This window comes from Schistocerca gregaria, chromosome 1, assembly GCF_023897955.1.
Source record: "Schistocerca gregaria isolate iqSchGreg1 chromosome 1, iqSchGreg1.2, whole genome shotgun sequence".
Lineage (NCBI taxonomy): Eukaryota > Metazoa > Arthropoda > Insecta > Orthoptera > Acrididae > Schistocerca > Schistocerca gregaria.
In genome coordinates, this window is record NC_064920.1 from 886,775,200 (window position 1) to 886,788,270 (window position 13,071).

The 13,071-nt window shown below is 41.4% G+C and overlaps 1 non-coding gene across 1 annotated transcript; it reads left to right on the plus strand.

The window, feature by feature from the left end:
* Positions 1–708: 708 nt before the first annotated feature.
* Trnal-aag (transfer RNA leucine (anticodon AAG)) lies at positions 709–790 on the plus strand. Its single transcript has one exon. It is a non-coding gene; the product is annotated as a tRNA-Leu (tRNA).
* The last annotated feature ends 12,281 nt before the right edge of the window (positions 791–13,071 follow it).

Sequence of the window (13,071 nt, forward strand, 5' to 3'; positions counted from 1 at the left end):
TTCATGAGTCTGAAGCTATATTTGGTACTTCTGTTCTGATTCTTTTTTATACTAGATGATAGAAAAGGCATATTAACTGGTTTTGGAATGAAAGTTGTTACTCTTATTCAGTTGCACACGTGTCTTTAATATAGCTAAGTTACTTACATATTGGATACTTTTCACAAATGACAAAACTGCAGTTCAGGTGGAATGTTGTCGAGGTTATAGTAAGATTGAGAGTTGCATGAACTGGTCAGTAATATTAAGTATATTACTTATTGTTAGTAAGTATAAGATAAATATTAGTTCATCTTGTCACATTAATAATTTTTAAAGCGACAATAAAACTGTGTGAACGACAGAATGGAAAAGTTCCTTGCTTTCCTAGAGCCAATTTGTTATTTATTAGACGACATAAACTTCTTCAGTATAGTGAATGGAGTGTAGTGTAAAAGTGAAAAGGAATGTAAAATGAAAAATTGAAAATACGACAGACAGATACCGACAGCGCACAGCGCTTGCGGGACGCTCTGTCGGTTGCAGCGCATGACACGGCGATTAAACTGGTATGCAGCTGCCTGCAAACGTGATGATAGCACATTTATATACTGTGATCAGTACATGTCAACAAGCATTAAATAAAGAGGACACTGCAAAATATAAAAAAAGAGAAAGATCCCACTACTATCAAAACTAGTACCGTAATAGAAGCCCTCGCTGCCTCGCGGTAGCGTGGCCGAGCGGTCTAAGGCGCTGGTTTAAGGCACCAGTCTCTTCGGAGGCGTGGGTTCGAATCCCACCGCTGCCATTAATTTTTATACAGACTCTTCTGACCTTACGGATGTAGAAATAAGAGGTAAGATTAAAGTTGAGTGTCGCGTCGTCGTCAGTGAGACGGTGTTGAGTGTTCAATGGGACAACAATGGGGAATAACGTCGGTCGTGTTTTCATCGAAGGAACAATCCCGGCATTTGCATTAAACTTTCAACAGAACTCAAGTAAATCCAAGGCTGTGTGGCCAGACACCAGTTGAAACTGTCCTCTCGGAAGCGAGCCTAGTGCAGCACTTCGTTCGGTGTGGATACATTTACAGAGAGACATACATTAGCTAGATCAATAGCGCAATGTTAGTCACACAGATAATGAAAAGTACAGTGGAACCTCGCATAGCGAGCATTATTCGTTCCAGAATCTTACTCGTAGTGCGAACACTCGTTAAACGAAACAATTTCTGCCATATAAATTAATGTAAAATACGATAATGGGTTCTATGCAGAAAAAGTACTAAAGTTTCATCTTATTCATGCCATTTTTAAAGAAAATTGTACATACTGCTCATTTACATTATTGTTCTCGATACATAAGCTATTCACTTTCACTAGGAAGCTATCTATAGTCATTAGCTTCTCCTGAAGCTTCAAAAACACATTGGGAATAGGCGACACGACATTTTCGTTAGACAAATTTGTAGCGGGCGTAGCTAGTGCTTTATTTGGGTGATGATTGGCAGTGTACGATGCAACCGACTCCCATGCTTTCAGCATTTCTTTTATTGCGCCAGAAGATAGCTGCTTTGCTGTTACCACCTCCTTCTCTGAAAAACTGCTCTCCAGAACTTCCTGCTGTGAAATACACTGCAACTCCATAAGCTCTTTGGTGATAATTTCTTGGCTGTGATCTTCCACAAGCTCATCGATGTCATTGTTATCCACTTCCAGTCCCAAGTTTTCAGCCAAAGATACAATCTCACTGACTACAGACTCCACATGTACTGACTCAAATTCTTCAGTCACGTTCGACAATACACTCCGGCTACAGCTTCTTGCAAGCAGATGAGAGTTCTCGTCGTAACCCCTTCCCACGACTTTTCGATCAACTTGACACAGGCAGCGATGTTAAAACGATATTTCAGAAACTCTGAGAGTCAGATTGGTAGCTTGAGTCAGCGCAAAGCAATGCTCGAAGAGTGCTTTAGTGTAGAAAAATAATCTGTTGGTTTGCTGGAGTAACGGAGTGGTGTTGGGAGGCAGAAATAGGACCCTGATGTATTTAAATTCTTGAAGGAGGTGGTCTTGTACGCCTGGAGAATGGTCAGGAGCGTTGTCCAGAACAAGCAAGATATGCAGTGAGAGATTCATCTCAAACAAACATTGTTTCACCGAAGTACCAAATACTTCATTGTGGATATCCAATCACAAAAATGACTTGTTACCTAAGCCTTGTTGTTGGACCTCCACATCACATTTAACCTGCTCTTCTGGACTTAACCCTTACATTTCGCAAAATAAGTGAGACGGTCTTTCATTGGCGTCAGACCAGGCAATGCATTCTCCTCAGCTGTTACAAAGGTACGCTTCAGCATCTTCTTCCAGAATAGATCCGTCTCGTCCCTACTTAAAACCTGTTGCAGCAGATAACCCTCAGAATCTACGAACACCTTCATGCTGCTTATGTTCTCTGCTGTCTTTGTGTCGGAGGTGGCTACTTCGCCGTGCCTCACAACGCTGAAGATCAGGTTTTTCCTCTTGAACTTCTCGAACCTCTCACGGCTTCCTCAACTCTCTTTCGGCAGCTGATTACCCTGACATCCTCTTAACGAGGTCGGCAAAAATCGTTCTCGTCTTCTCACAAATAATTGTTTTGTTTAGTCACTCTTGTCATTCACTTTGAAGCTTTATCTCCCTTCAAGTTGTCTTTGTTCTTGAGGATATCGCAAATAATCGATTTAGACCGATGGTATGTACTTGCTAAGTCAGCAACGCAGCAGCAGACGAAGGATATTCCAATATTGTTCAGCTCCATATATGACCACCTCAAACTGCAGGCCTACCAAGTCCAACGTCAATTGCGCCTAGTGGGAGAAAACAGACGGCAGTGATTATGAATGGGTCAGCGATCCGTATTCCAGTACCTTCGAAACCTTTAATAGCAAATTCAATTTTTTGCGCTTCTGATAGAAACTGGTCCAAAAAACGCTTGGGTTCTTCTATAGCCATTTTCGAAGCTCATCGCTATGATGAAAAGATTAAAGGCTTCATAAAAGAAACGTGTGGCTGAATGCTGTAAGAGCAATGTGGTGGCAGACATAGCAACGAAATCTCACTCCGTCGGTAACATCAAGGTCATTGGTATCTGTTGATAAGAAATGGAAAATCATTTGACGCCTTATAAAATTCCAGTAATTCTCGAAACCACACAAAAATGACGCTGCAGTCATTTATCGAGTACTGTGGACCTAATCCCAGGTTTCTGGTGGCAGTTTTACCTGAGAGTCGTTCTGCTTCTTTTTTCCACAAAAAAAAGCATCGGGGGCATGTAAGCTCCGCTTGCCGGTTTACAAATTGCTCTCTGTGGATGTTAACGATCCGATCCGACGTTCTGCAATCCAACCTGTGATCATTGATAGGTTTTTAGGATTCACTGAAACACCAGTTACATCTCAGTTAAGTAACTGAGAAGCTGTTAATCTGTTATGGTCAAGTAAATTAGTTGGCAAACAACAAAGAAATTGTCTACAGCTACTTCATGAAATAAAACGCACTGCTCTCGCATCAGATACTGCTTCGAGTTTGTAAACAGATCAAGTAGGATGTCTCTTACAGAATCCATCAATCCAATCTTCCCTGAAATTTCATTTTTAAATTTACGGCCAGTGCCATTTATTTCAGTTAACTGGTAAGCTAAGCTACGCAAGCCTCTCATTGTTAGACTGAATAACCCAGCTTCCATAGTTTTTGAGTAGTTCTTCAGTAAACACGATTTTAAATTTTCTAGTCATTTTATCAATAGTGTAGTACCAGTTTTCCATTTTTGTTTTTCACGTAATTTTCAAGAGTTGACATTTGTCAACAAAGGTGGTACTGTGGTGAAGGCATCAAACTCTGAGTCACGAAAGGTGGGATTTATATGGCTGTCCGACCATCCAGATTTGAAGCTATCCGTTGTAATTCAGTTACCCTGAATGTCAGAATGACAGGCAATTTTTCCCCATATTTTTCCAATCCGCACCTGTGCTCCATCTCTACCGATCACATCATCGTAAAACGTTGAACACTGATAGCCCCATGTGAATTTTAAAATTTTCCCGACGAATTGACTGTTCAAACAAATTTCGGGCTTGCAGCCGGTCATAACATTATCATGTACCATCCATATTTGAGCGTGCCTTTCGTTTTATCGAAGAGCTGAACGCTATGTTAACGAAGTTCACGAGTAAATAATAGACTGACTCTTCTGAATGAAAAAAAAAATCTGGGAAAGTGTAAAATGAGTGTGACGCAGGAGGAGAGACGAGCAAAGCAATGCACAGAATCTCCAAGTCCCTATAATTAACATTTTTTCTGATACACGTGCAAATCTTATCAGCTCGTACATTTCCAGTGGTAAGGTTCCTCCTTCCAACAGCAGTAACTAACGCAGCCATTCATACCACTCATCTGTTAATTACTGCAAGTTTACATTATTTCAGAAACTAGTTTATAAGGAATAGAGAAGGGACCTATCACGATACCCACTTTTTTTTACCTCCAGCGTGTGATGCGCGCGAAGAATTGCTGCCCTTTAGTCTCTGTACGTTCTCGAATTTTGACTTCAGTCATATGCTGAAATTTATATGGAAAGAAGTAATACGTTATTAACTCTTTTTTGAACGTACATGTGGCCGTTTTAACAGTAATGCACTCAAAGACGCACAATGAAATACTAATAGTCTGCCACTTGAGCTGAATGAACATCTCCGCAACGCTCTAACATATACTGAACACCTACAGGCAGTTCAAAAATACAGAAATGATTCATACGTCAAATAAAACTAAAAATATTCCAGTCTTCAGTCTCACCTAATATTTACTACGTAGATGTAGTTCATCTCGACACAACTAGCTGAAACTCCAGACTACTCGTGCTAGCCATGAATGCTTGTGAAATATACGTGTAATATTCGATTGTTTGATCACTCTAGTCTTTCCTGTTCTCAGTTAGGATGTATGCCTCGAGATAATCAAAGTGATTTTAATGTGCTTTGTTCGTCTCCTTCCTCATCATTGTTGTCCTCGTCACCTTTCAAATACCTATCGGCATTCCATTACCACAATACAGGATGAATAAGTCCAGCATCTTGGTTGTATACAGGTATATATGCAGAATGCTAATTTTGCCTCCAAGTCAGTCATACTCAGTAACCTTTGCCTTATCCAAAAAAACTCTGCATTGAGCAGGAGATCAATGTTTTATCTGTAGTAATTGGCGTAGCTTCCCCCTCAGCATAACCCCGCCGTTGTCCTTCCGTACAGAAATGGACCACTATCTGTCTCACTTACCATGCTTTCCTCCATCCATTCTATTTTCTTCCTACTCTCTCACTTCGTAACTTTAGACAATTTCTAGCAAATCGTACAATTGCGACGGACTAATAATACGACAACAAATTTAAAATACCTGCACGAGAGATAAATACTCCGTGAAATTTAAGCATCTCCGTGCGAACTTGGTAACAAAGATATACAGACTGCATTAAGCTACGGCAAAGAGAGAATTATTCCATCTTCGACACTGGAAGAGAGATGATCTACATGGGATTGAGAGGAGATTGTTGGAAGCCGCCATTAAGGTAGTAATTTATTTTATTGTATTGAAGAATATAAATACATATAACAGCACAAAAGGAGTGTCAGGAGTGTAGAGTTCATAACCTTAATCATTTCAAAAGAAATATTGATTATAAAGACGCAAGTCGTTCGGAAGTATTGTGTGGTTTGACGGTGCGAACCTGCAGTTTCGCATGGCTTTGGGATTCGTCGGGAATATTTCTCCGAAGACGTAAATCATTTCACGAAATAAAGTTGGACGCCACATTCCATACAAATGACACAGCGTAGTACTTGGCTGTACCGATCGATTTCCGTAGATCGATAAATTATCTATAGCGATTTCATATGAGTAGTTCCAGCAAGGAGACTCAACGAGATCTGCTGCTGCGAAACGCGTATGGTATTACCGTATTCTTTAACTTACGGAGAACAGTAAGCAATATAGACTTCATTAAAACCGAAACATCATTAAAAGTACTCAAATAAAAGGAGCAAACAGTAAAAAGGAATCGCTAAACCAAACCATAAATAAAAATCAATAATATACGCAATCACATTAATAAAACGCTCATTAAATAATAGAGAAAATAAAAATAAGAACTTTAAAAAGTCTATCTCTTCTGTACCTTGATTCCATTTGTTCTGCACCCTCAAATTTCTGGTAGGTGTCGTTATTCGCTTCAGCAAGAGCGTATTGAGTACATTCCTTAACACAGTGTTACTCATAATATTTCTGGTTATTTATTCTTACCATGTCCACTATTACTATTATTACTGATTTTGTTATTATACTAATTATTGATCATGTACTAAACATATTGCAACGTTGACTCACTAAGGGGTCTATTTAGATGTAAGAGAGGACCTAAATGCTTCCTCTTGCTAGCCGAAGTAAATGGTATCTTTTTGTAAATGAGCCCGCAACAGTACACGCTGCTGCTATTTCGACCTTAACTAAGACTTCTATCAATGTCAGTTGGGAAACGTCGCAGTATGCTAAATTACGTGAAACGCAACTTTTGTAATTCACCTCTTTCCTGAGATGATTTCATTTCCCGGAGTATTCTACCGCTCAATCTCAGTTTAAATCTGCCTTCCCTAGAACAATTTTTGTTTCGTTCGATTCCAGGTCGCTCTGAACCCTTACCCCTAGATGTTCAACAACAGTGCCTGTTTTCAGCACCAGTAGATGGTTTAAATGTTGTTCTTCGTGGGGAATGTCCCAGCCATCTTCAATGATGGAACGAAAGGAACTCCTTAAGGAAGGAAGCATGTCTTCGCTCCTGCTATTTATTCTGAAACGGTGAGCAAAAAGGATCACCATAAGGGTTTGCAGGGTTTCCAACTGCTAACCAGCGTCTCGTTAGATTACCTACCTTCCCGCACTGCAGCAGTGTTCAGAATATGATGGTTAAAAATTTAACTAGACAATTGAAGGCCTGCATCAACCGTTGTTTTTCGGTAAGTGGTCACGCACTTCGTCGCAAGCTCGGGCACATATTTTTCTTTTTTGTGACGCAGACAAATACCCAGCGTATACGGGTGTTCAATTATTTGCTGATACTCACTTCTTTACTGTCGCCCAAATTTTGCTTTTCAACAAGCATCTCAATGGCGTGTGGAAGTCTTTGTCTTCAGGGGGACGTAAGGCAAACGAAGGATAAGTCAAAGAGTAAGCAGCAAAGCTTCTGCTTTGTACTCATATAACCATCGACATAATTTATCAAAGAGGACTGCGGCACCCACGTTGTCCTCCCAGCTTTTAATACTTAATGTATGGCTGAGCACCAGATGCGAGACGAAACTTCTTGGGTCTCTTCGGAGCTTACCATAATTGTAAACCCAGAGCAGCTATTTGTCCCTCAAGTAGCTGGTCGATAGCGCACATGTGTCTGCTACTCTTCGTTACAGTATTTCCAAACGTTGAAAATTACTGATGGCATCGAGGTTCGAGCTCAGGTCACGCATGCTTGCAGCGGAACAGACTAACATGTCCTTTGGAAACGTATTTTCTCTACTGAATTAGTATTTGTCACTAAACAGGTCGTTAAGGACATAATTAATGTATGCCTGAACACCAGACGCGAGACGAAACTTCTTGGGTCTCTTCGGAGCTTACCATAATTGTTATCGAAAGCTGATACAGATGTAAGACTGCGTTAATACAAACAAAAACACTTCCAGAAAACACAAGTGCACAAAGGAGTCGTTTGCGAGACAACTGCAAATGTGTGGTTAGAAACTGCCAATGAATTGACTCTGTAGTATACAGAGCGGACGAAAGTCATTGGATATGCACGTATACAGTTGGTAGCAGTACGGCGTGCACAAGGTATAAAAGGGCAGTGCATTGCCAGAGCTGTCATTTGCACTCAGGTGATACATATGAAAAGGTTTGTGACGTGATTATGTCCACACGACAGGAATTAGCAGACGCTGAACGCGGAATTGTGGTTCGATCTACACGCATGCCACATTCCGTATAGGAAATAGTTACGGGCTTAATGTTTCGAGCTGCAGTGTCAAGAGTGTGGCGAGAATACCAAATGGCAGGCATTACTTCTCACTACACAGCGGCCGACGGCCTTCACTTAACAACCGAGAACAGCAGCGTTAGCGTAGAGTTGTCAGTGCTAACAGACAAGCGGTACTCAGTGAAATAACAGCACAAATCAATGTAGGGCGTACGACGAACGTATCCATTAGGACTGTGCTGCGAAATTTGGCATTAATGAGCTATGGCAGCAAAGGACCGACGCGAGTGACTTTCCTAAAAGCTCGGCATGGCCTGCTACGCCTCTCCTGGGCTCGAGACCATATCTGTTGGGCCGTAGACGACTGGGAAACCGTGGCCTGTTTAGACGAGCGTGGATTTCAGTTCGTAAGAGTCGATGGTAGCATTAGTGTGGCCAGATCCCATGAAACCATGGACCCAAGTTGCCAAACTGGTGGCGGCTCCACAATGGTGTTTACATTGAATGGAATGGTGTAAGAGGTTCTTGATTAAGGAATGTATTGCTAGCGCACTCGAGCAGATGTAATTTCGATGGATTGCTAATGCGCTGCCTGCGATATGTAATCTATAAGAGAATCTCAGACCAGAGGTAGTGTTGGCTGCATTAGGAACTGTGTGGCAGTAGACGTAAGTAGTAGCTAGCAGTCGTGTGTATGGAGTTGGCTGGGCCGGTCGTGGGGACCGACGGCGGTGCCTAAGCGTTGTAGTATAAGGTAAAAGCAGCCTCGCGCATATGTAGTATTGTTATATCAAATCCCATGTAAATGCTTTTAAAATGAAATCTCTTAGTAACAACCTTTCTTATAAAAATTAACTTTTGACAACCATTCAACTCAATTTAAAGAGTTTACTAATTTCTCCAATCCATGGTCATCCTGAATGTTGTAAAGAAAAATCAGTTTTCTTTTTATGCATGACAAATCTATCGGCCTGCATTGCACTGAGCTGTGACAGAAAAATTTCTTATAGGAGCAGATACATACGCGTTATCCGGCGACCTTATTGAGGTAAAAATTTTCAATTTATTCAGAATGATCGTTCAGGGCCATGACGCACCACTGCTGACGTCTAAAACTTACCAGTTTAAATTCACAGTCAATTACTGAAAGGTTATAAGTGAGCCACAATTTTGAGAGGTTAGTCACATATTATTGGTAGGTTACGAAATTTATTTATTGGGATGTTAGGCTAAATGTCAATGTTATAATTATATTTTTTACTGTGGGGAGGTTATTATATAATTTTTCTGTTGGGAGGTTACAATGGGTCCTCTGGCTTAGTTGAACCGATTATTGAGTGAAAAAGGCTTCGTTTGGCTACTAGGAGACCATATGCAGTCATTCATAGACCTAATGTTCCCAAACAATGATAGAATTTTTATCGATGACAGTGCGCCTTGTCGCCGGGCCATAATTGTTCGCGACTGGTTTGAAGAACATTCTGGACAACACTAGCGAATGACTTGGCCACCCAGATTGCCCGACACCAATACCATAGAACATGGATGAAACATAATAGAGAGGTCACTTCATACACCGGCAACCCTTTCGCAATTATGGAAGGCTATAGAGACAGGATAGCTCAATATTTCTGCCCGAGACTTCCAACGCCTTGAGTCCATGCCAATTAGAGTTGCTGGACTACGCAACGAGAAATAAGGTACGGCACAATATTAGGAGGTATCCCAAGAATTTTGTCATCTCATTGTATTTTCCAGTTAATTACCTATTTAATTGGGATTCAATTTAGCGCATGGCTTATCATAATATACAATGCAGGACATACTTCAGCATGTAATATGTTAAAATTTACGTTGACACCTGTTAAGAAAGCTGCGTCGTCCTCGCATTTGTATACAGTACTTAATTTGTGTCTGCGGTGATTTACGTATGCTGTCAGTCACCACCTAAATCTTGACACTAGTCTCTGCACGAGTCTTCCAGCGTAATCCACTGTAGTTTCACACACGTTATAGTGGTATTTATGAGAAGATTCACTTTTACTTTCAAGGCTCTGTTCGCTCTTCGGTAGTTGCCTTGTTTCCCCATTCTCCAGCATTCACTATTATTGCAGTCGTCTTTCAGACCTCTCTCCCTCACCATTTCAATTACTCCCGATCTTCACTTTATTCTCGGCCGTCCGATCTTCCTCCTCCTCGGTGGATACCATTCCATATCGCTTTTAGCCATCGTCGTCTCTCCATTCGAAGTATGTGGCCAAATCACTGAAAAGCTCTTTTCTCATTGTTTTCATGTCCATTATCTCTCTAATTTTCTCATTCCTAATAATACAGTGAAGACCAGAATGAGATTTTCACTCTGCAGCGGAGTGTGCGCTGATATGAAACTTCCTGGCAGATTAAAATTGTGTGCCCGACCGAGACTCGAACTCGGGACCTTTGCCTTTCGCGGGCAAGTGCTCTACCAACTGAGCTACCGAAGCACGACTCACGTCCGGTACTCACAGCTTTACTTCTGCCAGTATCCGTCTCCTACCTTCCAAACTTTACAGAAGCTCTTCTGCGAACCTTGCAGAACTAGCACTCCTGAAAGAAAGGATACTGTGGAGACATGGCTTAGCCACAGCCTGGGGGATGTTTCCAGAATGAGATTTTCACTCTGCAGCGGAGTGTGCGCTGATATGAAACTTCCTGGCAGATTAAAATTGTGTGCCCGACCGAGACTCGAACTCGGGACCTTTGCCTTTCGCGGGCAAGTGCTCTACCAACTGAGCTACCGAAGCACGACTCACGTCCGGTACTCACAGCTTTACTTCTGCCAGTATCCGTCTCCTACCTTCCAAACTTCACAGAAGCTCTTCTGCGAACCTTGCAGAACTAGCACTCCTGAAAGAAAGGATACTGTGGAGACATGGCTTAGCCACAGCCTGTGTTTTTATAACCGGTGTCTTAGCTGCCGGTAAGTCTTTGGTGTTTTATGGGCATGGTCCAAGAATCTTTTCGATTTCTAACGTTTTGTCCAGTACTATGCTGGGCGGCGCTGAGCATTACCGACTCAGATGACACTCCTCGTCACCAGGACATACAGCGTAGCACTGGACGAAACGTAGGGCACCGAAAAGTTTCTTTCTGACGTCTCTTCCACTCTGTACTGGATGTCATAGTTGCCGTCTATATTTCATACGTTTTTACTGCCCATGCTCTAATTCTCTGCCACTCCCTCTGTACCACATATTGCTATATTTTCAATTAGTCTGCAGGATCCTCCCCTTTCCTTTGATACCGCTCTATTCTACAGAATTCCATTTAGCATCAAAATTACTCCTCTTGCCTGCTGTGTAATGCCTTCCACATCCGCTTCACACCTTCGCTAGGTATGTCCAATAGAACCTAAGGATTTAAACTGCTTTACTGCTTTAATTATTTCTTCCGAAAGCACTAAATTCCGTCTCCTCTAACTAGATATGCTGACGTACTCACATTTATTCAAAGCCCCGTCGGCAACAAGGTTCCATTAACTTATCATTGAGTTTACATCCTACTTGCATGGTGCTACATGAGGGTTGTCTCTCCTCGAGAGGAGCTGATCTAATTACAGCATATTAATCTGCGTAAGAGTGCTGCATTTGCATACTAAATAAAGGGGTTGGGAGCGCCGACCGCAGGAACGCAATTAGGATTTTCATTAAAATTTATTCTAACAAACAATAGTACTAGAAGACAGAATAAATATTTCGGAATTCAAATCAATAACAACTGCAGACACGAACAACATAGCAGATATCCTCGGAGTAGCGAAGCAGCTAAAATCAATAAAGGAAAGGCCTCCGGTGCAGATTGTGTACGTCATTTTTCTTTTAGAGTACACTGATAAGACAGATCCATGCTTAGTAATCATATAAAACCGCTCATTCCACGGAAGATCCTCACCATAAGATTGGAAAGTTTCACAGGTCACGCCAATGCCCAGGAAAAGAAATAAGAGTAATGAACTGAATTACAGATCCATACCACTTATATAGATCTGCAGCACAATTTTTGAACATACACTGTTTTCGAACGCTATGGAGTTAAGTCTATTGTCCAATAGTCAGCACGGCTTCAGAAAATATCGTTCTTGTGAAATACAGCTCTCTCAATTTGCGCGGAGTAGAGTCCTATGGACAAAGGACCTCAAATTGATTCCACATTTCTAGATTTTTCAGGAGACTTTTGATATCATCTCTCACAAGGATGTCTAATAATACTGTGTGCCAATGTAATATCGCTTCAGTTGGGCTGGATTCGTGATTTCCTATCATAAATCTAGCAGTACGTAGTAATAGACAATCACAGGCCAACGCTGAGTTATAAACGGCGTTTCCCAAGGAAATGCTATAGTGACTCTACTGTTCCTCAGCTGCATAAGCGATTTAGCAGACAATCTGAGCAACCATCTGAGACTGATTTCAGACAATGTCATTTGCTGTCTACTAAAGTCATCAGAAGATCAAAACCAGTTGCAAAACGACTTACACACGACATTTGAATGCTTCGAAAAGAGGCAGTTGTCTCCGAATAAGGAAAAGTGAGAGTGTATCCACATAACTACGGGAAAAAATCCAGTAAATTTCTGTTAGACGATGAACTACACAATTTTAAAGGCTGTCAATTCAACGAAATACTTTGGAATTCCAATCATGGACAACTTAAATTGGAACGATTACACGATAATTCTGTGGGTGAAGACAAATCAAACACTGCGCTTTATTAGCAGAACACTTAGAAAATGCAACAAATCTACAAATACTGCCTACACTAAGACCGTTCGTCTTCGCATTTCTGTGCGGTATGGGATCTATGGGAACCTTATGAGAAAGAATTGGCGGGGACATCGAAAAAGTAGGAAGAAGGGCAGCTCGTTTTGTATTGTCGCGAAACAGGTGGAAGTGTCACGGGTGTCATACGAAAGTTGGGATGGCAGTCCTTAAAACGAAGTTGTCTTGCGTTCCGGCGAGATAGTTTCACGAAATTTCAGTCACCAACCT